At 33.8% G+C, this 23,720-nt stretch overlaps 1 protein-coding gene and 1 long non-coding RNA gene across 3 annotated transcripts in view; one reads left to right on the top strand and one right to left on the bottom strand.

Moving 5' to 3' along the window:
* Positions 1–23,720, bottom strand: part of LOC136033002 (RRP15-like protein) — a 220,701-nt gene that overhangs the window by 105,671 nt on the left and 91,310 nt on the right. The window lies entirely within an intron of this gene.
* LOC136033000 (uncharacterized) lies at positions 13,674–15,820 on the top strand. Its single transcript, XR_010618835.1, has 2 exons — positions 13,674–14,017; positions 14,873–15,820. It is a non-coding gene; the product is annotated as an uncharacterized LOC136033000 (long non-coding RNA).

The following is a 23,720-nucleotide window of genomic DNA, read 5'->3' as shown; positions in this document are numbered from 1 at the left end:
TATACCTGATCACAAACCGGAAAAAGACTTCGGAATTGTAAGAGACTAGCCTTAAAGAATGAGGAAGCTAACTAAGTCCAGTGCAATCGTTGGTTCTTCTAATGATCGTTTTTTAATGTATAAAACCTTAAATTATATTAGAAAATGATAAGCGCATGTAAATTTTGCATTCACTTATTACGTCATATATAGTTACAACCTAATATTGTGACGTCATTCATCAAGCTTTTACATGAAAATGCACTTTTTTTTAAAATATTTTCTATTTTAAAAACTGTTTTTTTCATTACGAAAGACCCTAGATGTAGCAATTTTCTTTAAATGAGCCATTATACATCTCTATGATTTTTCAGTGCCCAGCTACCTGACGAGAAAAAAAATGCTGTCGATGCAGAATATCGTAGTTTAAGCCATTTTTTTTATGTTTTTAAAGCCAACACATTTACTTGGTTTTTCAAGTGAAGAGACGGTATGTCTCTTGTAGAAATTTCCTTTACATGAGTCATTATACATCTCTATGATTTTCCAGTGCCTAGCTAGCTGAGGAGAGAGAGAAAAAAAAAATCGTGTCGATGCAGAACATTGCAACTAATTTCCATTTTAATTCATTTCTTTATTCAAAAAATATTTTCTATTTTAAAAACTGTATTTTTAATTGCAAAAGACCCTAGATGTAGCAATTTTCTTTAAATGATCCGTTATAAATCTCTAAAATTTTTCATTGTCCAGCTAGCTGAGAAAAAACAAACAAAAAATGCTGTCGATGCACAATATCGTAGTTCAGGCCACTTTTGTTGTTTTTCAAGCCAACATATTTACTTTGTTGTTGAAGCGAAGAGACTGTATGTCTCTTGTATTAATTTCCTTTAAATGAGCCATTAATATACTCTGTGATTTTCCAGTGCCTAGCTAGCTGAGGAGAGAGAAAAAACAAAAAAAAAATGCTGTCGATGCAGAACATCTTAACTATTTCCCTGGAATCCTCCCTCAAAATCATAGTGAAGGCCCTCTGATATTTTCCCCTCATTATTAAGTTGAAAAAGAATGGTGTATTTTTATTGTTCTGAAAAAACATAATAAGTAATGCCCTCAAATCTCCCTCTTAGAGACAATAGTAGAATGCAGGATCTTACGAAACCTTATTTTCAATATTGTACTGATAGTTAAAAGCATTGGCAAAAAGTCCATTTCCTTTAGAACCGAGGGGGCCCTATAGTGCACTAAACAGAATGATTTACTTTTTTAGAGATGGGAGGTGGCATCAATATTCTTTATAGTTCCCAGAAAAACTTAGTTTTTAACGAAAAGTCCTTCAAAAAAAGGATTATTTTTAGGATTGCGCAATAGCATTAAACCCCTCTCTCAAGGGCATCAAACAAGGGCTCTCTCATTGTCCTACTTTTTTAGGTTCTTGCCTTGTACTAGATTGTAATATTAAAATATTAGTCTGGATACACTCCGTCGTACCTACAACAACGACTTGCGGCACCTTTACGCCTCAATACAGCCAGAGTGGGAAGCCAGACTGGAGACTCTTCTTGGACGTCCTGGGTGCCTTTGGAGGCACAGGGGGATCTAAGGTATAAGGTAAGTCTTCATGTACCTTGGTTAAAATAAGCGTTTAGTTTTTTAGCCCTAATAAATATCAATAAATTTACTCTTACATAATGTTCGACAGCTTGCAGGCGAAGGGCACATCATGACCTTATATTGGGGCCAGTGTTCTCGATGGGTCAGCATTAATGATGACCAAAGGTGTTGACGAGGGTGTATCATGGCCATGTAGGACAGAGATGTTCAAGTTCTTGCCCTTTATTGGGGCTGCATCTTGAGCGCCATACACGCTTGGGGCAGCTCTCATCCTCACCCTTTTTGGGGAAGGCTTTGGTCCAAATTTTCCTTAATAAGAAATAAAATCTTAGGTTTTCTTGCAGTGAAAAACTAAATCTTATTTTCAACATGTAACCACTTAAATTTAACTCATTCAAGTTGAATCTCGAAGAAAAGCTAGCTTATTCAAATTTGCGCTCATCCCACTACTTGCTTACCGGCATAGATTTCTAAAGGCTTCCTTTTATTGATTTCAAACCACTTTTTCCCTTATTGCTCTCCTAAACCTTGATAATTTAGATTTACGTACACCCCGATATCAATTTTTTACCAGCATACTTTTTAAAAGCCTACCTTTAAATTTCAAACCAATTTTTTCTGTAATACACTCCTAAACCTTGATAATTGAGACTTTCGTACACCCCGATAGCGATTTATTGCCAGGGACTGCCTTTTATTGATTTCAAACCCTAATTTTTCAGATTGCGCTCATAAACCTATATAATTCCAATTTGAAAACACCTTAATATTAATTTTTCATCACCTTACTAGTCAAAAGCCTTCCTTTTATTGATTTCAGAACACTTTTTTTTCCGTTCTGGGCTCCTTAATTACATCTAATCGCGTTTTTTCACATGGAAATATATATTATAACTAGCACCACCCCCTAATCTATTTAAAAAATAACACGGTTTTTTAACATAATTATTTTACTGGTTAAAAGCCTCAAAGCCGAATTGTATAAGCTCTCATTTTACCTCACAAACGAAGTATATGGTTTAAATGCAAAAAAGTCCCCTTTTCCCTCAATTTTTTAACGCGATGCATTATATTAGCCAGACGCAGGAAACTAGTTGTAAATCTAACATCATGCTATGATTTTAGTTTAATCTCGATATACCTGATTATGAAATTGTTCAAGCTAGATTGTATCACGCTATTCAGGGTAATAACAGCTAGTGTATTGAGGGGGATAGATGGTGATTACGGTTTAACCCACACAGCCCTTTAACCCTTTTCAGGTTTAACCCTTTTCAGCAGGCTGCTTTGATCTTGTGGTAAATAAGACCTGGTCCTCGTATTTTTTTTTTTTTAAATCTCAGAAATCCTGAAATCAAGAAGCCTTGAAGAGAGAGCATTCAAAGAAATCCTGAAGTAGAGAAGCCCTGGCCCTCGTAGGCTTTTAAAGAATATTAGAAATCCTGGGCGTTAAAGAAGCCCCTGAAGGTTTTTAAAGAACAATCTTAGAAATCCAGGGGGTAAAGAAGCCCCTGAAGATTTTCTAAAGAACAAATGTAGAAATATTAGAACATGGCAATGAATTTGCTTGTACAGGATGGCTGAAATGCATGAATATATTAGGATAAGGAATATACCCTTACTTAGGAAGGACCTCCCTGAAGTTTTTTTTAAAAGAATAATCTCAGGAATTCAGAAGCAAAGAACCCCCTGAAGGTTTTTGAACGAGCAGTCATAGAAATCCTGAGAGTAAAAAAAACCCTGAAGGTTTTTGATAGAACAATCTTAGAAATTTCAGAAAATGGCGGAGAATTTGCTACGACAAGATGGCTTATGTGCATAATATATTGGGATGATGTAAGGACTATGCCTCTACTTGAGAGGGACCCCCATGAAGGTTTTTTCAATAACAATCTTAAAAATATTAGAAAATGGCGGAGAATTTGCTAGTGCAAGATGGCTGATGTGCAAAAATTTATTGGGATGATGTAAGGACTATACCCTCACTTAGGAGGGACCCCCCTAAAGGTTTTTTCAAGAGCAATCTTGGAAATCCTAAGGTAAAGAATTCCCTGAAGTTTTTTAAAGAAAAATCATAGAAATACAGGGGGGGTAAAGAAGCCCCTGAAGGCTTATGAAAGAACAATCTTAGAAATATTAGAAAACGGCGGAGAATTTCCCACCATAAGATGGCTGATGTGCATGAATATAATGGGATGATTCAAGATCCATACCCTTACTTGGAAGGGACCCAGCCGAAGGTTTTTAAAGAACAATCTTAGAAATCCTAAAGTAAAGAAGTCCCTAAAGGTTTTTCCAAAAGAACAATCTTAGAAATTCTAGGGTAAATAGGTCCTGTCCCATGTAGTTTTTTTTTAAAGAATATCGGAAATCTTGAAGTAAAGAAGCATTGAATATACGATTAAGAACATTCCAAAAATCCCGAAGTAAAGATGCCCTGGCCCTAATAGGTTTTTTTTTTAAGAATCTTAGAAATTCTGGGGGGTAAAGAAGCCCCTGAGGGTTTTTTAAGGAACAATCTTAGAATTCTAGAAGTAAAGAATTTCCTGAAGGCTTTTTAAAGAACAATCTTTGAATCTTGTGGTAAATAAGCCCTGGCCCTCGTAGGTTTATTTTAAAGAATCTTAGAAATCTTGTAGTAAAGAAGCTTTGAAGCAAGAGCATTCAAAGAAATCCCAAAGTAAAAAAGCCCTGGCCCTCGTCGGTTATTTTAAGAATCTTATAAATCCTGGGGGTAAAGGAGCTCCTGAAGGTGTTTAAAAGAGCAATCTCAAAACTCCTTTGCTTAAAGAAGCCCATGAAGGTTTTTAAAGGACGATCGTAGTAATCTTAGAAAATGACGGAGAATTTGCTAGCACAAGATGGCTGATATTTATTAATATAGTGGAATGACATATGGACTATGCCCTTACTTGGGAGGGACCCTCCTGGAGGTTTTTTAAAGAAAAATCTTTTAAAGAACAATATCTGAAATCCTAGGGGTAAAGAAACACACGAAGGAATTCTAAAGAACAATCTTAGAAATCCTGAGGTAAAGAAGTCCTGAAAAAATAGGAGGGCACCTAGGCCCCGTCCCGCGCTCAGTTTTTTCCCAGAGTCAACAGATCAAAAGTTTGAGATAGCCATTTTGTTCAGCAGAGTAAAAAAAACATAAAAATGTCTTTGGGGATGACTTGCTCCCCAACAGTCCACGGGGGAGGGGCTGCAAGTTACAAACTTTGACTAGTGTTTACATATAGTAATGGTTATTGGGAAGTGTACAGACGTTTTGTTACGTAAACGTCTGTACGTTACGTAAGTTCGTTACGTGTTGATTATTAAGTTACATAAATTTGTTACTAATAAAAACGTTTGTTAAAAATTAAAATTTCTAGTTGCCTTTTTAATAACCGAAAAATTGGAGGGTAACTAGACCTCCTCCCCCACCCCTTTTTTCAAAATCGTCTGGTCAAAAATAAGGGAAAGCCCTTTAGCCAAAAAAAAAAAAAAAAAATTAAAATGCAAATTTCATTTTAGTAATTTATGTGCGGAGAGCCGAAATCAAACATGCATTAATTCAAAAACGTTCAAAAATTAAATAAAAAAACAACTAGTTTTTTTTACCTGAAAGCAAGGAGCGACATAAAACCTTAAAACCAACAGATGGTGCGGAATATTTTTTTTTTACTAGCACCGAAAATCACTCTGTAGCACGCAAATTTGAGCAATTATAGTACTTTAGAAGCTGACCATAGTGGCAACCATGATTACATGACCACATCTAGGTTGTCTATACTCTAAACAGTAATGCACTTTTGTTTCAGAAACGAGAGACATCACAACGAAATATGGGACCATAGGCACTTTAAACGACTTTATCCCCAGAATTCAAATGGTAACTACCCCCATGGCATCCATATAAGCGGCAATGTATCCCTTCGACCCCCTCAAGACGCAGGTGCTATTAAAATTCTTTGAGACACAGGTGTCTATATGGAAATGGGGTCGAGGGCGACATAATTTTGCATGACTTTGCCTCATGATTTCTAAGATTGTTCCATCAAGATTTCCAAGATTGTTTAAAAAAGAACTTCAGCGGGCTCGCTAAATTGGTGTTATATGCTACCTTGGGTGTTATGTTTAAATACCTATGATGGCCAGGGCTTGTTTACTCCCAAGATTTCTAAGATTGATGTCATAGTCTCCTACAAAAAAGCTTCACGAACTCTTTACCTCAGGATTTCTAAGATTGTTCTTTAGAAAACCTTCATGTGATTCTTTTCCCCCAGGATTTAAAATATTTCTCTATTTGACCCCCAGGATTTCGATATGGGCTTAGAGTGCTTCAAATATTTAGTCCTTGTCACGGGGAATAAACCCTAAAAAAATGATGCAATTAAGTCGCATTTGGAAAATTTGAGACTTAATGGAAGGTGGGGGGGGGCAGCTATTCCTGAAGTAGATTTTAATTGTTATAGGGTGGCAATATCTTGTAAGACTTAAGGGAATTGACATTTCTGAGAGGGCAAATGAGCTTCTAAGCATTGGGGTTTCAGTGTCACAGTACGATACTGAATATGAATAGAATAAACTTAAAGATAAAATGGGGGCAATATACTCAGTATGGGCTCCGTCCATTGAATCAGTGAAGCCCTTGGTATGGCGTCTTTAAGATACTGCCATAGACTACAAATCAATCAGACATTTCTTTACTATTCCACGAATTAGTCAGGTTTTAAGTGAGGGTAGAAAATGCGATAGGACCTACTATTATTGTGCAATGTGTTTATCTAGATTCCGTAATCAATTAAAATTGAAGCATCATTTGAGGAACTGTAAGTGACATCCATACCAATCTGTCGAGACTATTTTGGGTGAAAATACTATGTTGCGGCTTAAGAATTTTCAGAATTCACTTACAGAGCGACCAGGTGACATAAGATATGGAGGCGAAACTCATGGACAGGTGAAATCCATCATACCCAAATCATATTAAAATCTCCAAAGTCGTGGCAGTCTATTTTGGCCATGGGCAAACAGAGTCGATTAATACTATACAATGGGTAGAGGTATTGGAGACGCTGGGAGGAGACGATTGTTTAGGTGCAGATGTGGTCGCACTTAAAAAGCAGCAAATAAGTCAATTTCACGGCTGCACAATACATATTATTGAATGACTTTATTGCCAGAAGATGATTTGGTAATTAAAAACAAATATTTGTGTTGGATCTGTAAGAAAAACAACTGTTGAGCGCAGTGGGAATCTGGGAATCCGTGACCATGATCATTTAAGTAATCCTATTTGATCGGGAGAGAGTAACTTTTTGGGGATGCCACATCAATCGTGTGATGTAAATGTTAGGCAGCAATACTTTCTACCGGTTTAAACGCACGGTTTCAACTATGATTTGATATTCATTTTGCCAGCATTTGCACGTTTGGGGAAAGGTGAAGCTGTAGATGGTGCATGGGTAGATGGTTTTGTTTTTATAACATCTTACCTAAATCATCTAAGAAGTTTCTTTTCATAGAATTCAAATGGAAAATGATTGAAAATAGTAATACGTACTTGAATAAAATCCATTTTTTTAATTTATATATTTTCTTCACAAATTCCTTAATTCAACTAATTCAAGTACATACAAGCGATGATTTTAATAGTTTTCTCCTCCTCAAACAGCACTTTGCTGATGATGAGATCTATGATTTATTAACGTGTATGCGCATATACCCGTATGAGCACCACAACTCGATATAGAGGCTACGTGAGGAAAAATTACCCCAAAATGAATTGTTTTATGATTGAACCCACGATGTTCAATGCTTCAATGCTGATTATGAATTTGCTAAGAAAGTTTGGGCTATGAAAGGGTTTAAAATTGTGGAGATTTCCGTAAAGTGTACCTGATAAGTGATATATTGATGTTGTTAGATATTGTCTGTAAAAACAAAGATAAAATCTACGAAGAATTTTTTTTTTGAAAAATAAATATTAATTTTCAACTCTTCATTTGGTGATGGATATAACTCGAATCAATAAGTCGGATCAGTGCCGTGGATCAGCACTTATTTGTAGAGAGATCTATGCAGGGTGGGTTTGATCAACATGAATTTTAAATATTTAAACTTTCATCTCTTGTATGTAAATTAAATATAAAAAAACTAATTTTTTTAGCTGAAAGTAAGGAGCGACATTAAAACTTAAAACGAACAGAAATTACTCCGTATATGAAATGGGTTGTCCCCTCCGCAATCCCTTGCTCTTTACGCTAAAGCTTTTAATTGTTTTAAAAAGTAGAATTGTGGCAAAAATCAAACTTTAGCGTAAAGAGCGATGAATTGTGGAGGGGACAACCCATTTCATATACGGAGTAATTTCTGTTCGTTTTAAGTTTTAATGTCGCTCCTTACTTTCAGCTAAAAAAATTAGTTTTTTTTTTATTTAGTTTCTGAACGTTTTTGAATTAATGCATGTTTGGTTTTGGCTCTCCGCACATAAATTATTAAAATGAAATTTGTATATTAATTCTTTTTTTTGGTTAAATGGCTTTCTCTTAGTTTTGATCAGACGATTTTGAGAAATAAGGGGTGGAGAAGGAGGCCTAGTTGCCCTCCAATTTTTCGGTTACTTAAAAAGGCAACTTGAACTTTTAATTTTTAACGAACGTTTTTGTTAGTAAAAAATATACGTAACTTATGAATTAACTTACGTAACAAAATTTCATAACCTTATATTTTTATTATGTATACGAGGGGGTTTGTACCCTCGTTAATGCTCTTTACACTAAATCTTAAGTTTTGTCCCAATTCTTTAAGAATGACCCCTGAATAAGAAAGGCCGTAGAATAAATAGTTGAAATTACTAAAAATACTTTAGCATAAAGAGCAAGGTATTTATCTCCTCCTAAATACCTCGCTCTTTATTCTAAAGTATTTTTAGAACCCCTCATATGCGTAATAATCTCTGTTCTTTTTAAGTTTCAATGCTACTTCATCCTTTCATTTGAAAAAACGTTTTCATGTTTATTTTTAATTGTTTTCTTATAGTAATGATAGAGAATCCTGTGCCCTTTTCATTGAATTTTTCTTCCCCCATTAAAGATTCCTCCCAGGAAAGATCCTCCAACATAGCCCCCTCTGCTCAGCCCCACCCCAAACAAAATAAAATCCCCCTGAAAACGTCTTTCCACTTCCCAATAACCATTACTATATGTAAACACTGGTCAAAGTTTGTAACTTGCAGCCCCTCCCCCAGGGATTGTGGGGGAGTAAGTCATCCCCAAAGACAGAGTTATTATGGTTTTCGACTATGCTGAACAAAATAGCCATCTCAAAAGTTTGATCCGTTGACTTTGGGAAAAAAATGAGCCTGGGAGGGGGCCTAGATGCCCTCCAATTTTTTTGGTCACTTAAAAAGGGCACTAGAACTTTTCATTTCCATTAGAATGAGCCCTCTTGCAACATTCTAGGACCACTTGGTCGATACGATGACCCCTGGGGAAAAAAAATAAATTAACACGCACCCGTGATTTGTCTTCTGGCAAAAAAATACAAAATTCCACATTTTTGTATATAGGAGCTTGAAACTTCTACAGTACGGTTCTCTGATACGCTGAATCTGATGATGTCATTTTCGTTAAGATCTTACGACTTTTAGGGGGTGTTTCCCCCTCTTTTCCTAAATAAGGTAAATTTTCTCAGGCTCGTGACTTTTGATGGGTAAGACTAAACTTGATGAAAATTATATATTTAAAATCAGCATTAAAATGCAATTCTTTTGATGTAGCTATTGATATCAAAATTCAATATTTAGAGTTTTGGTTACTATTGAGCCGGGTCGCTCCTTACTACAGTTCGTTACCACGAACTGTTTGATTAAGTGGATATCCACTCTACAATTTATCCATTGATAAATTCTACAGTACCTTATGTGAACTTACACTAAAATTCCTAGATCGAGGTTCATAATTATTAAAATATAGTATATCCGAAAAAGTGTTTGAAAAACTTATGGTATCATTGACTAGGATACTTCCAGTACTCAAGATATGAATAGGGAAAGCTCCCAGTAAACTCAATTTCAGGACGTATACAACTACCTGCTGAATTCTGCAATTTAGTGACGTCCAAAAATGAATTGATTGAAAAAGTATTTCCGAATATTCTAAACAATTATGAAAATAATAAATGGCTAAGTGAAAGAGCGATTCTTGCAGTGTGGTTTCCACCACACGTGTTACAACTAAAAATAGGCGTACCAATAATATTGTTAAGAAATATCAACCCACCAAAGCTTTGCAATGGCACGCGACTTGCCGTAAAATAAAAATGGAAAAAATAATAGAGGCCACAATCTTGACAGGGCCTTTTGAGGGTATGGCTGTTCTTATTCCTCGCATTCCCATGATTTCAACGGATCTGCCTTTTCAATTTAAAAGATTGCAATTCCCAATTCGATTAGCATTTGCAATCCCCATTAACAAAGCTCAAGGTCAATCATTAGAAAAATCTATATATATAAAAATAAGTTGTCTGTCTGTGGATGTGTGGATGGATGTGTGGATGGATGTGTCAGGTGACGTCACCTGAAAAAACTGGATTAGGTGACGTCAAAACTGAAAAAACTAAAAAAAGGCAAAAACTACAAAAAAAACTAAAAACTAATAAAAAAAATAAAAAAGCTAAAAAACTAAAAAAACTATAAAGGTAAAAACCAATAAAAAACTAAAAAAAAAACTGAAAAAACTAAAAAAAGGCAAAAACTACAAAAAAAACTAAAAACTAATAAAAAAAGTAAAAAAGCTAAAAAACTAAAAAAACTAAAAAAACTAAAAAAAGGTAAAAAACTAAAAAAAAAAAAAATAAAAAAAAACTAAAAAAAAGGAAAAAACTGAAAAATAAGCTAAAATAAAGGTAAAAACCAATAAAAAACTAAAAAAAAAAGGAAAAAACTAATAAATGACGACACTCAAAGAGAAAGCGACCAGGACAAAAAACTAAAAAAAAAGGCAAAAACTACAAAAAAACTAAAAACTAATAAAAAAAATAAAAAAGCTAAAAAACTAAAAAAACTAAAAAAAGGTAAAAAACTAAAAAAACTAAAAACTAAAAAAAAACTAAAAAAGGTAAAAACTAAAAGAACTAAAAAAGAAAAAAATAAATGACGACACTCAAAGAGAAAGCGACCAGGACAAAAGGAATGTTCGATTAGCAATCAACAAAGCACCGGGACACAGGGAGTATAAATGACGACCAGGACACAAGTAAAAAAAAAAATTAACAAAACTAAAAAGAAGGTAAAAACTACAAAAAAACTAAAAAGAAAAAAAAACTAAAAACTAATAAAAAAACTAAAAAATCTAAAAATCTAAATAAACTAAAAAAGAAAAAAAAAGGAAAAAAATAAAGGAGAAAAACAAAACTAAAAAACGAATGTATATACAGACCGGTACACCGGGATACAAATGACGACCGGGACACAGGGAATATAAATAACGACCGGGACACAGGGACACAACTACAACGGGGACACCGGGGGAAACAGGGGGATATAAATGACGACCGGGACAAAAAAACTAAAAAGAAATAAAAACTAATCGGGACACCGGGATACAAATGATGACCGGGACCCGGGACACAGGGAATATAAATGACGACCGGGACACAGGGACACAACTACAACGGGGACACCGGGGGAAACAGGGGGATAACCTGACAATCTATTTATATGCAAAGACAATGGGACAGCAAAGAATGTTGTATATTCGCAAGTTTTACGTAGTTAAAACCATATATATATATATATATCTATATTCACAGGTGGGACATAGGGACACAACTACAATGGCGCGTAACTATTATGGCGCGTAACGACTTACGCGCGCGGGGGGGCTTGGGGGGGGCGCGAAGCGCCCCCACCAACTAGGTGTTGGGGTGGCGCGAAGCGCCACCCCAACAGCTAGTGTGGTATATATCTTAATACTGATTGTTTTTCCCATGGACAATTTTACGTTGCATTTTCGAGGGTTGGTAAACCTGACAATCTATTTATATGCAGCGACAATCGGACAGTGAAGAATGTTGTATATTCGCAAGTTTTACGCAGTTAATTCGTATTGTATCTATCTATCTATCTATCTATATAAAAACGAGTTGTGTGTATGCATGTTTGTTTGTTTTTAAAAAGAGCGTTTGCATTTGACGTCATTATTAGTACATAAGGCTTTGTATATGCACAGACAATGGGAAAGCCAAGAATGTTGTATATTCGCAAGTTTTATGTAGTTCAAAACACATATATAAATCTATCTATATTCATAGGTGGTATACAGGGACACAACTGCAATGGCGCGTAACTAATATGGCACGTAACGACTGACGCGCGCGGGGGGGGGGGCTATGGGGGCGATAAGTGCCCCCTCCAACTAGGTGTTGGGGTGGCGCGAAGCCACCCCAGTTTTAAACTAACGCGCCACCCCAACACCTAGTTGTTGGGGGCTTTTACACACCCCACCCCCAAGCCCCCCTTATGTTCGTTTTAAGTTTTAATGCTGCTCCTTACTTTCAGTTCAAAAAACTGTTTCATATTTATAATTTCATTGTTCTTTAAAAAATACTATAAAATCCTTTTTCATTCATGGACATTTTCTGAACATTTTTGAATTAATGCATGTTTTGATTTTGGCTCTGCATTTGAATAATTATAACCAAATTTGCATTTTTTTTATTTTTTTTTTGGCTAAATGGCCTTTTCATAGTTTTGATCAGTGAGCTAATAAAAAGAGGTAATTAAAAGTACTGACAAATTCCATAGTGTATCTGAAAATGCAAAGGCAAGAGATTTCATAGAGAAAGAGAACAATTAAATATAAGGCTTTTACAGGCCAAATAAAAATACTAAGGAAAATACAGAAAGAGGATATTTCGAGAGAACAGCCGACTCCCTTCTTCAGCGCAAACAAAATAATGAAAACAAGGAAAATGCCGAAGAAATAATTGAAAAACCTACAAATACCAACATTTAGGTCCAGCTTTGGACAGAGATTCAGATTATTTAAGAATAAATGAGTCGTATTTCGGTTTTCTCAAAAGAGAAGCAGATGCTTTAGTAATCCCTGAAATAAACGTTGAACGATCACATAATCAACTCCCAGTTTTTATATCTATCTATCTATATACATATAAATAAGTTTCTGTGTGTGTGTGTCGAGTGATGTCATATTTGTGTGTCGACTGACGTCATGTTTGTCGACTGACGTCATTATAAGGATTGAGCTGTATGTCGTCATGAAGTTTTTTGTCGACTGACGAAATTACAGACTGGGACATAAATCACGACCGGGCCACAAGGAATATAAATGATGACCGGGACACTCAAAGAGATATTACAGACTGGGACACCGGGACACCAATAACGACCGGGGCACAGAAATATAAATGAAGACTGGGACACAGGGATTCAACTACAACGGGGACGCCGGGGGGGACAGGGGGTATATATTAATGACGAAGGGAACACAGGGAATGGTTGATTAGCAATTACCATCAACAAAGCTTTCCCAATCACATAATCAAACACATCATCAGCCCCTTATGTCTTGATTATAAATTGAGTAGATGTGGTCAAATCGGGACTATGTATAAAATTTGTCCCTATTGCAAGGCCTTGAAATTTAATGGTGAATCAATGGGAATGTTTTGCGCCTCAGGAAAAGTTAACCCTTGAGCTTTTTTTTATGTTTCATGTTCAAGAGTCGGTAAACCTGACAATCTATTTATATGTCCCCCAACGGTAGTTTTTATATATATAGATAGATTCGGTCGTTTCTCTTTGAGTGTCCCGGTCGTCATTTATATTCCCTGTTTCCTGGTGTCCTGGTCGTCATTTGTGTCCCAGTGTTCCGGTCTGTAATTTCATCAGTTGACAAACATGACGTCGTCATAACAAACATGACGACAACTAACTTCATGACGACATACAGCTCAATCCGAATGACGTTAGTCGACAGACAGACAAACAACTTATTTTATATATATATATATATATATATATATATATATATATATATATATATATATATATATATATATATATATATATATATATATATATATATATATATATATCTTCTATATATATAAAAATAAGTTGTCTGTCTGTCTGTGGATGGATCAGGTGACGTCACCTGAAAAAACTGGATCAGGTGACGTCAAAACTGAAAAAACTAAAAAAAGGCAAAAACTACAAAAAAAACTAAAAACTAATAAAAAAAGTAAAAAAGCTAAAAAACTAAAAAAACTAAAAAAAGGCAAAAACTACAAAAAAAACAAAAAACTAATAAAAAAGCTAAAAAACTAAAAAAAGGCAAAAACTACAAAAAAAAACTAAAAACTAATAAAAAAAATAAAAAAGCTAAAAAACTAAAAAAACTAAAAAAACTAAAAAAAGGTAAAAAACTAAAAAAACTAAAAACTAAAAAAAACTAAAAAAAAAGGAAAAAACTGAAAAATAAGCTAAAATAAAGGTAAAAACCAATAAAAAACTAAAAAAAAACTGAAAAAACTAAAAAAAGGCAAAAACTACAAAAAAAAACTAAAAACTAATAAAAAAAGTAAAAAAGCTAAAAAACTAAAAAAACTAAAAAAACTAAAAAAGGTAAAAAACTAAAAAAAATAAAAAATAAAAAAAAACTAAAAAAAAGGAAAAAACTGAAAAATAAGCTAAAATAAAGGTAAAAACCAATAAAAAACTAAAAAGAAAAAAAGGAAAAAACTAAAAAAAATTTTCATCTAAAAAACTAAAAAAAACTAAAAAAGGTAAAAACTAAAAGAACTAAAAAAGAAAAAAATAAATGACGAAACTCAAAGAGAAAGCGACCAGGACAAAAGGAATGTTCGATTAGCAATCAACAAAGCACCGGGACACAGGGAGTATAAATGACGACCAGGACATAAGTAAAAAAAAAACTATCTATATATATAAAAATAAGTTGTCTGTGGATCTGTGGATCGTGGATCAGGTGACGTCACCTGAAAAAACTGGATCAGGTGACGTCAAAACTGAAAAAACTAAAAAAAGGCAAAAACTACAAAAAAAACTAAAAACTAATAAAAAAAAATAAAAAAGCTAAAAAACTAAAAAAACTAAAAAAAGGCAAAAACTACAAAAAAAAACTAAAAACTAATAAAAAAGCTAAAAAACTAAAAAAAACTAAAAAAAAGGCAAAAACTACAAAAAAAACTAAAAACTAATAAAAAAAATAAAAAAGCTAAAAAACTAAAAAACTAAAAAAACTAAAAAAAGGTAAAAAACTAAAAAAACTAAAAACTAAAAAAAACTAAAAAAAAGGAAAAAACTGAAAAATAAGCTAAAATAAAGGTAAAAACCAATAAAAAACTAAAAAAAAACTGAAAAAACTAAAAAAAGGCAAAAACTACAAAAAAACTAAAAACTAATAAAAAAAGTAAAAAAGCTAAAAAACTAAAAAAACTAAAAAAACTAAAAAAACTAAAAAAAGGTAAAAAACTAAAAAAAATAAAAAATAAAAAAAAACTAAAAAAAAAGGAAAAAACTGAAAAATAAGCTAACATAAAGGTAAAAACCAATAAAAAACTAAAAAGAAAAAAAAGGAAAAAACTAAAAAAAAATTTCATCTAAAAAACTAAAAAAAACTAAAAAAGGTAAAAACTAAAAGAACTAAAAAAGAAAATAATAAATGACGACACTCAAAGAGAAAGCGACCAGGACAAAAGGAATGTTCGATTAGCAATCAACAAAGCACCGGGACACAGGGAGTATAAATGACGACCAGGACATAAGTAAAAAAAAAAAAATTAACAAAACTAAAAAGAAGGTAAAAACTACAAAAAAACTAAAAAGAAAAAAAACTAAAAACTAATAAAAAAACTAAAAAATCTAAAAATCTAAATAAACTAAAAAAGAAAAAAAAGGAAAAAAATAAAGGAGAAAAACAAAACTAAAAAACGAATGTATATACAGACCGGTACACCGGGATACAAATGACGACCGGGACACAGGGAATATAAATGACGACCGGGACACAGGGACACAACTACAACGGGGACACCGGGGGAAACAGGGGGATATAAATGACGACCGGGACAAAAAGACTAAAAAGAAAAAAAAAAACTAAAAACTAATAAAAAAACTAAAAAATCTAAAAATCTAAATAAGCTAAAAAAGAAAAAAAAAGGAAAAAAATAAAGGAGAAAAACAAAACTAAAAAACGAATGTATATACAGACCGGGACACCGGGATACAAATGACGACCGGGACACACGGAATATAAATGACGACCGGGACACAGGGACACAACTACAACGGGGACACCGGGGGAAACAGGGGGATGTAAATGACGACCGGGACACCGGGACAGGGAATGGTCGATTAGCAATCACCATCAACAAAGCTCAAGGGCAATCATTAGAATCATGAGGTATAGATCTGAATACAGATTGTTTTCCCATGGACCATTATATGTTGCATGTTCAAGAGTCGGTAAACCTGACAATCTATTTATATGCAAAGACAATGGGACAGCAAAGAATGTTGTATATTCGCAAGTTTTACGTAGTTAAAACCATATATATATATATATATATATATATATATATATATATATATATATATATATATATACATATATATATATATCTATCTATATTCACAGGTGGGACATAGGGACACAACTACAATGGCGCGTAAATATTATGGCGCGTAACGAATTACGCGCGCGGGGGGGCTTGGAGGGGGGCGCGAAGCGCCCCCACCAACTAGGTGTTGGGGTGGCGCGAAGCGCCACCCCAACAGCTAGTATATATATATATATATATATATATATATATATATATATATATATATATATATATATATATATATATCTATTCACAGGTGGGACACAGGGACACAACTACAATGGCGCGTAACTAATATGGCGCGTAACGACTTACGCGCGCGGGGGGGCTTGGGGGAGCGCGAAGCGCCACCCAAACAGCTAGCAAAAATAAGTTGTCTGTGTGTCTGTGGGTCTGTCGGGTGACGTCATGTTTGTGTGTTGACTGATGTCATGATTTCGACTGACGAAATTACAGACCAGGATATCGGGACACAAATGACGACCGGAACACCGGCACATAGGGAATATAAATGACGACCGGGACACAAGGAATGTTCGATTAGCAATCACCATCAACAAAGAACCGGGACACAAATGACGACCGGGACACAGGGGTATAAATGACGACCAGGACATAAGTAAAAAAAACTAAAAAAAAAACTAAAAAAAAGGTAAACACTACAAAAAACTAAAAAGAAAAAAAAACTAAAAACTAATAAAAAAGCTAAAAAACTAAAAAAGAAAAAAGGGGAAAAAATGACGACCGGGACACAGGGAATATAAATGACGACCGGGACACAGGGACAAAACTACAACGGTGACGCCGGGGGGCACAGGGGGATATGTAAATGACGAAGGGGACACAGGGAATGTTCGATTAGCACTCACCATCAACAAAGCTCAAGGGCAATCATTAGAATCATGAGGTATAACTAAAAAACTAAAAAAAAGGTTAAAAAACTAAAAACTAAAAAAAGAACCAATTCAAAAACGAATGTATATACAGACCGGGACACCGGGACGCAAATGACGACCGGGACACAAATGACGACTGGGACACCGGGACACAATGAATATAAATGACGACCAGGACACTCAAAGAGAAATTACAGACTGGGACACGCACAAATGACGACCAGGACACAGGGAATATAAATGACGACCGGGACACAGGGACACAACTACAACGGGGACGCCGGGATGCAAAGGGGGATATAAAAATCACGACGAAGACACAGGGAATGGTCGATTAGCAATCACCATCAACAAAGCTCAAGGGCAATCATTAGAATCATGAGGTATAGATCTGAATACGGATTGTTTTCCCATGGACAATTATATGTTGTATATTCAAGAGTCGGTAAACCTGACAATCTAGTTTTATGCACAAACAATGGGAAAGCGAAGAATGTTGTATAAAATATATACAACATTCCTCGATGTCCCATTTTCTGTGCATATAAATAGATTGTCAGGTTTACCGACTCTTGAACATGCAACATAAAATTGTCCCAGTGTCCCAGTCTGTAGTTTCTCGTTGAGTGTCCCGGTCGTCATTTATATTCCTTGCGTCCCTGTGTCCCGGTTGTCATTTGTGTCCCGGTTGTCATTTGTGTCCCGGTGTCCCGGTCTGTAATTTATCTTTGAGCGTCCCGGTCGTAATTTATATCTCCCGGTCGTTATTTGTGTCCCAGTGTCCCAGTCTGTAAATTCTCTTTTTCTCCTTTATTTTGCAGTTTTCTTCCGTTTTTTAGTTTTTTTTTCTTTTTCAGTTTTTAGTTTTTTTTATTAGTTTTTAGTTGTTTTTTTCTTTTTACTTTTTTTTGTAGTTTTTACCTTTTTTTCTTTTTTAGTTTTTAGTTTTTTACCTTTTTTATTTTTTTTTAGCTTTTTAGTGTTTTTAGTTTTTTTAGTATTTTCTTTTTATTTTTTATTTTTTGTATTAATGCTAAAGCCAAGGTTCGAACCTGGAACATCTCGGACCTAGAACCTGGAACATAACGCTATACCAACTGAGCTACTTCGGCTTGAATACATTCGTTTTTGAATTGGTATATGTTGATATAATTCAGACGTCATATGCGGACAGTGACGTCACTCGACAGACAGACAACTTATTTTTATATACATAGACTAGCTGTTGGGGTGACGCTTCGAGCCACCCCAACACCTAGTTGGTGGGGCGCTTCGCGCCCCCCAGGCCCCCCCCCCACGCGCGTAAGTCGTTACGTACCATATTAGTTACGCGCCATTGTAGTTGTGTCCCTGTGTCCCACCTGTGAATATAGATAGATTTATATATGTTTTTCAAACTACGAAAAAATTGCGAATATACAACATTTTTGGCTTTCCCACTACTGGGAGCTTTCCGTTTCCAATTACCAGCAATTGATATGAAAATGTTTGACCAGAGTCATCGTTTTGCAATCGGACACGCATATGTTTAGTTAATTTTTATATTTTTACGTGTGCCCATAAATTAGAATTTTTCAGGCAAGCATTCATTTCGTCTGCAGGAGTTAAACTACGTAAAAATTGCGAATATACAACATTCTTGGCTTTCCCATTGTCTGTGCATATACAAAGCCGTGTGTACTAATAATGACGTCATTTGCAAACGCTCTTTTTACAAACAAACAAACATGCATACACACAACTCGTTTTTATATAGATAGATAGATAGATAGATACAATAGAAATTAACTTCGTAAAACTTGCGAATATACAACATTCTTCGCTGTCCAATTGTCGCTGCATATAAATAGATTGTCAGGTTTACCGACCCTCGAACATGCAACGTACAATTGTCCACGGGAAAAACAATCAGTATGAAGATCTATACCACATTTTTCTAATGATTGACCTTGAGCTTTGTTAATGGTGATTGCAAATGCTAATCGAATTGGGAATTGCAATCTTTTAAGTTGAAAAGGTAGATCCGTTGGAATCATGGGAATGCGAGGAATAAGAACAGCCTCACCCTCAAAAGGCCCTGTCAAGATTGTGACCTCTATTAGGTTTTCCATTGTTTTTTTTTTTTTACGGCAAGTCGTGTGCCATTGCAAAGCTTTGATGGGTTGATATTTCTTACAAGTATTATTGGTACGCCTATTTTTAGTTGTAGCACGTGTGGCGGAAACCCGGAAAGACCTATGGAATTTAAAAATTCAGATGGATAATTAACCGCTTCATTTGGTTCCAAAACTGTGTCGACTGACTTGTAAAGGACTGCCTGGTCTCGAATCTTGGTCAAAAAAATATTGTTGATTTCGTGGACGTCTATATTTTTGGGTGCGAGAATCGCTCTTTCACTTAGCCATTTATTATTTTTATAATTTTTTAGAATATTCGGAAATACTTTTTCAATCAATTCATTTTTGGACGTCACTAAATTACAGAAATCAGCAGATAGTTGTATACGTCCTGAAATTGAGTCTATTGTATCATAAATGTCTTTTTGTTCCGATGTTAACTTGGAAATATTATTTTGTACATACGACAATAGATCACTCGTACTGTAACTTTGTTCACGATCCAATTCTACACATTTCGAAACAGCAGCGATACGGTTAGGTGAAGGCATTCCCAAATCCTGAAGAGGTTTTTTCCATACGTACGCACAAATCTTCTATAATAACTAAAGTGTAGTTATAAATATCTGATGCAAAATCAAAATTCATATCTGACGTCTCTAACTGTTTTCGATGGAGTATATCTTCGGACATTTGTGACTTATATTTTTCCCATAACTCTGTAGGAGCTGATGGAGAGCAAGTTGTTAAAATGATACCAAACAATGCACGAATTTGATTTGGGGTTGACGTTTCGCACTAATGGGGAATATGGAACAACCCAATGGTTATCTACTTCGATGGTGGTACCGTTGTCATTGTAGGTTCTTCAGTCATTTTACAATTAGAAATTTCTCTTTCAACGGTCTTCTTACAATTAAAAATTTGCCTTTGAACGATATTCTTAAATACCTGTGTCCTGGTCGTCTTTTATATTGCCTTTGTCCCGGTTGTCATTTTTGTCCCGGTATCCCAGTCTGTGATTTCTCTTTGAGTGTCCCGGTCGTTATTTATATTCCCTCTGTCCCAGTCGTCATTTGTGTCCCGGTCTGTAATTTTCTCTTTGAGTGTTTTTTCTTTTTAGTATTTTTTAGTTTTTTACATTTTTTCTTTTTTCAGTTTTCTTTTTCTTCTTTATTTTTCAGCTTCACTATGAAATACATATCGCCGAACCTTTGTTTTTTTAACTAAAATCTGGTCGGCATTGATGACCTTATCCAAGTCAAAATCCCAAACCCAATCATCAACGCTATCATTTTCAGTTTTGATATGTTTTGACTCTCGCTGTCCAGGTGGATCTTCATCTAACTGCGCGGTTTTGCGTTCTTTAGCCTCAAGCCTGTTTCCTTGCTGTTCTTTTGATTCCTCGGCACGCTTTCTTTTCTGACTTTCTCTATCAGTAGCAAGTTTTTTTTACCACGAACTGTTTGATCTGTTCCTGCCCTGTGTTATGCCCTGTGTTTTGAGATGCTCAGTTTCAAATATAAGAATTAGAAAATGAAACAATCATAATTCAAAGTTCACTTGCCAAATCAACAGATTAAGAATACCAAAAATATTCTGTCTATTTTACATTCCATATTGATAATCCAGGCTGAGACCTTTTGACTAATCTGAAAACAAGGTGTTACGAAATTAGTCCACTTTCTACGCAGTGGATACTCTTAAAAACGTTTGAATTGAACTGTGAGGTATATTTGGACAGCAGCGGTAGCAAACAACCTTGTAAGGGACAATCACGGCCCTTTGTAAAAACTAAAAAACTACAATAACTCGCAACTCTTAAAAATACGGTCAGATTCAAACATAAAGTACATTATTAGAACCGCCTTTTCCGAAAGCTCTATATGAGAAACTTACCTTTCCTTGGCTTCAACAAAAAGGAAAATATATAGGCGTAGGAATGAAGAGAAGTGCCTGCAACCACGATATTCTGCATACACGGGCTTTTTTTCTATCTTTTCCTCAGATAGCGGGGCACAGGAACATCGTAGAGAGCTGTTTAATGACTCATTTTAAAGGAAATTACCACATCTAGTGCCTTTTGTAATTATAAAACTAAAAAATTTAAAATAGACGTATTTTTTTACAAAAAACTGTATTTTTATGTACAAGCTCGATGATTGATGAGCTCATAATCGTAGGTTGTAACCATATATGACGTAAGAAGTGAATGTAATATTTATACACGTTTATTTTTCCATAAGATAATTTTATAACGTTTTAGCTCTCAGTCAGAACCATTAATGTTATTATGTAGATTCCAAAAAATTTAGGGTGTCCGAACAATAATCTAAATTTTTTAACTAAAACCAGAAAATGCTCAAAAATTTTCAATTAGTTCAATTTTTGTTTGGTTTTAACTACCTGATGTGTGGTTTGATCTGTTTTTCAAGAAAAAAATCATTTCTTTAATTTAGTTTTCAGTTCAGGATCGCTAAAGTTATTATGTAAACTGCAAAAATATTTATTGTGTCCGAGCAATATTTTTAATTTCTTAACTAAAACTATAAAAATACATGAAAAATTTAAAAATAGTTTCGTTTTTACTAGGCCACATAAAGGATCGATATACTTATTCATTATAGATTGTGTCAGTCAAGTAGAAATTCTGCACATATTAAATGGAATCATTTTTTACTAAAAAGTGCATTTCTTATGCAACACCGTAATAGCGAATTGTAGTAACATTGTCTAGCTTATGAAGATCAAAATAGTATTTTTAACTTAATCAAAAGTGTGTAGATATCTATCTTCTATATATATAAAAATAAGTTGTCTGTCTGTGGATGTGTCAGGTGACGTCACCTGAAAAAACTGGATCAGGTGACGTCAAAACTGAAAAAACTAAAAAAGGCAAAAACTACAAAAAAAACTAAAAACTAATAAAAAAAATAAAAAAGCTAAAAAACTAAAAAAACTAAAAAAAGGCAAAAACTACAAAAAAAACTAAAAACTAATAAAAAAGCTAAAAAATTAAAAAAACTAAAAAAAGGCAAAAACTACAAAAAAAACTAAAAACTAATAAAAAAAATAAAAAAGCTAAGAAACTAAAAAAACTAAAAAAACTAAAAAAAAGGTAAAAAACGAAAAAAACTAAAAACTAAAAAAAACTAAAAAAAAGGAAAAAACTGAAAAATAAGCTAAAATAAAGGTAAAAACCAATAAAAAACTAAAAAAAAAACTGAAAAAACTAAAAAAAGGCAAAAACTACAAAAAAAAACTAAAAACTAATAAAAAAAGTAAAAAAGCTAAAAAACTAAAAAAAATAAAAAAACTAAAAAAAGGTAAAAAACTAAAAAAATAAAAAATAAAAAAAAACTAAAAAAAAGGAAAAAACTGAAAAGTAAGCTAAAATAAAGGTAAAAACCAATAAAAAACTAAAAAGAAAAAAAGGAAAAAACTAAAAAAAATTTTCATCTAAAAAATTAAAAAAACTAAAAAAGGTAAAAACTAAAAGAACTAAAAAAGAAAAAAATAAATGACGAAACTCAAAGAGAAAGCGACCAGGACAAAAGGAATGTTCGATTAGCAATCAACAAAGTACCGGGACACAGGGAGTATAAATGACGACCAGGACATAAGTAAAAAAAAACTAAAAAAAAACTAAAAACTAATAAAAAAGCTAAAAAACTAAAAAACTAAAAAAAGGCAAAAACTACAAAAAAACTAAAAACTAATAAAAAAAATAAAAAAGCTAAAAAACTAAAAAAACTAAAAAAACTAAAAAAGGGTAAAAAACTAAAAAAACTAAAAACTAAAAAAAACTAAAAAAAAGGAAAAAACTGAAAAATAAGCTAAAATAAAGGTAAAAACCAATAAAAAACTAAAAAAAAACTGAAAAAACTAAAAAAAGGCAAAAACTACAAAAAAACTAAAAACTAATAAAAAAAGTAAAAAAGCTAAAAAACTAAAAAAACTAAAAAAACTAAAAAAAGGTAAAAAACTAAAAAAAATAAAAAATAAAAAAAAAACTAAAAAAAAGGAAAAAACTGAAAAATAAGCTAACATAAAGGTAAAAACCAATAACCATTATATGTTGCATGTTCAAGAGTCGGTAAACCTGACAATCTATTTATATGCAAAGACAATGGGACAGCAAAGAATGTTGTATATTCGCAAGTTTTACGTAGTTAAAACCATATATATATATATCTATCTATATTCACAGGTGGGACATAGGGACACAACTACAATGGCGCGTAACTATTATGGCGCGTAACGACTTACGCGCGCGGGGGGGCTTGGGGGGGGCGCGAAGCGCCCCCACCAACTAGGTGTTGGGGTGGCGCGAAGCGCCACCCCAACAGCTAGTATTTATATAAAATATAGTAATTCCTATCGAGTTTTAACAAAAATCTGATTGGTGAAGGGAAACTAGAGTAATTCCGGAGAATTAGAAATAAAATAATTCTATTTCATAGATCGCTTAAGTTATTATGTA

Source organism: Artemia franciscana, chromosome 11 (assembly GCF_032884065.1).
Source record: "Artemia franciscana chromosome 11, ASM3288406v1, whole genome shotgun sequence".
NCBI classification, from domain to species: Eukaryota; Metazoa; Arthropoda; class Branchiopoda; order Anostraca; family Artemiidae; genus Artemia; species Artemia franciscana.
Note: the sequence above shows the minus strand (reverse complement) of the source record. Positions and strands in the feature narration are given on the sequence as shown.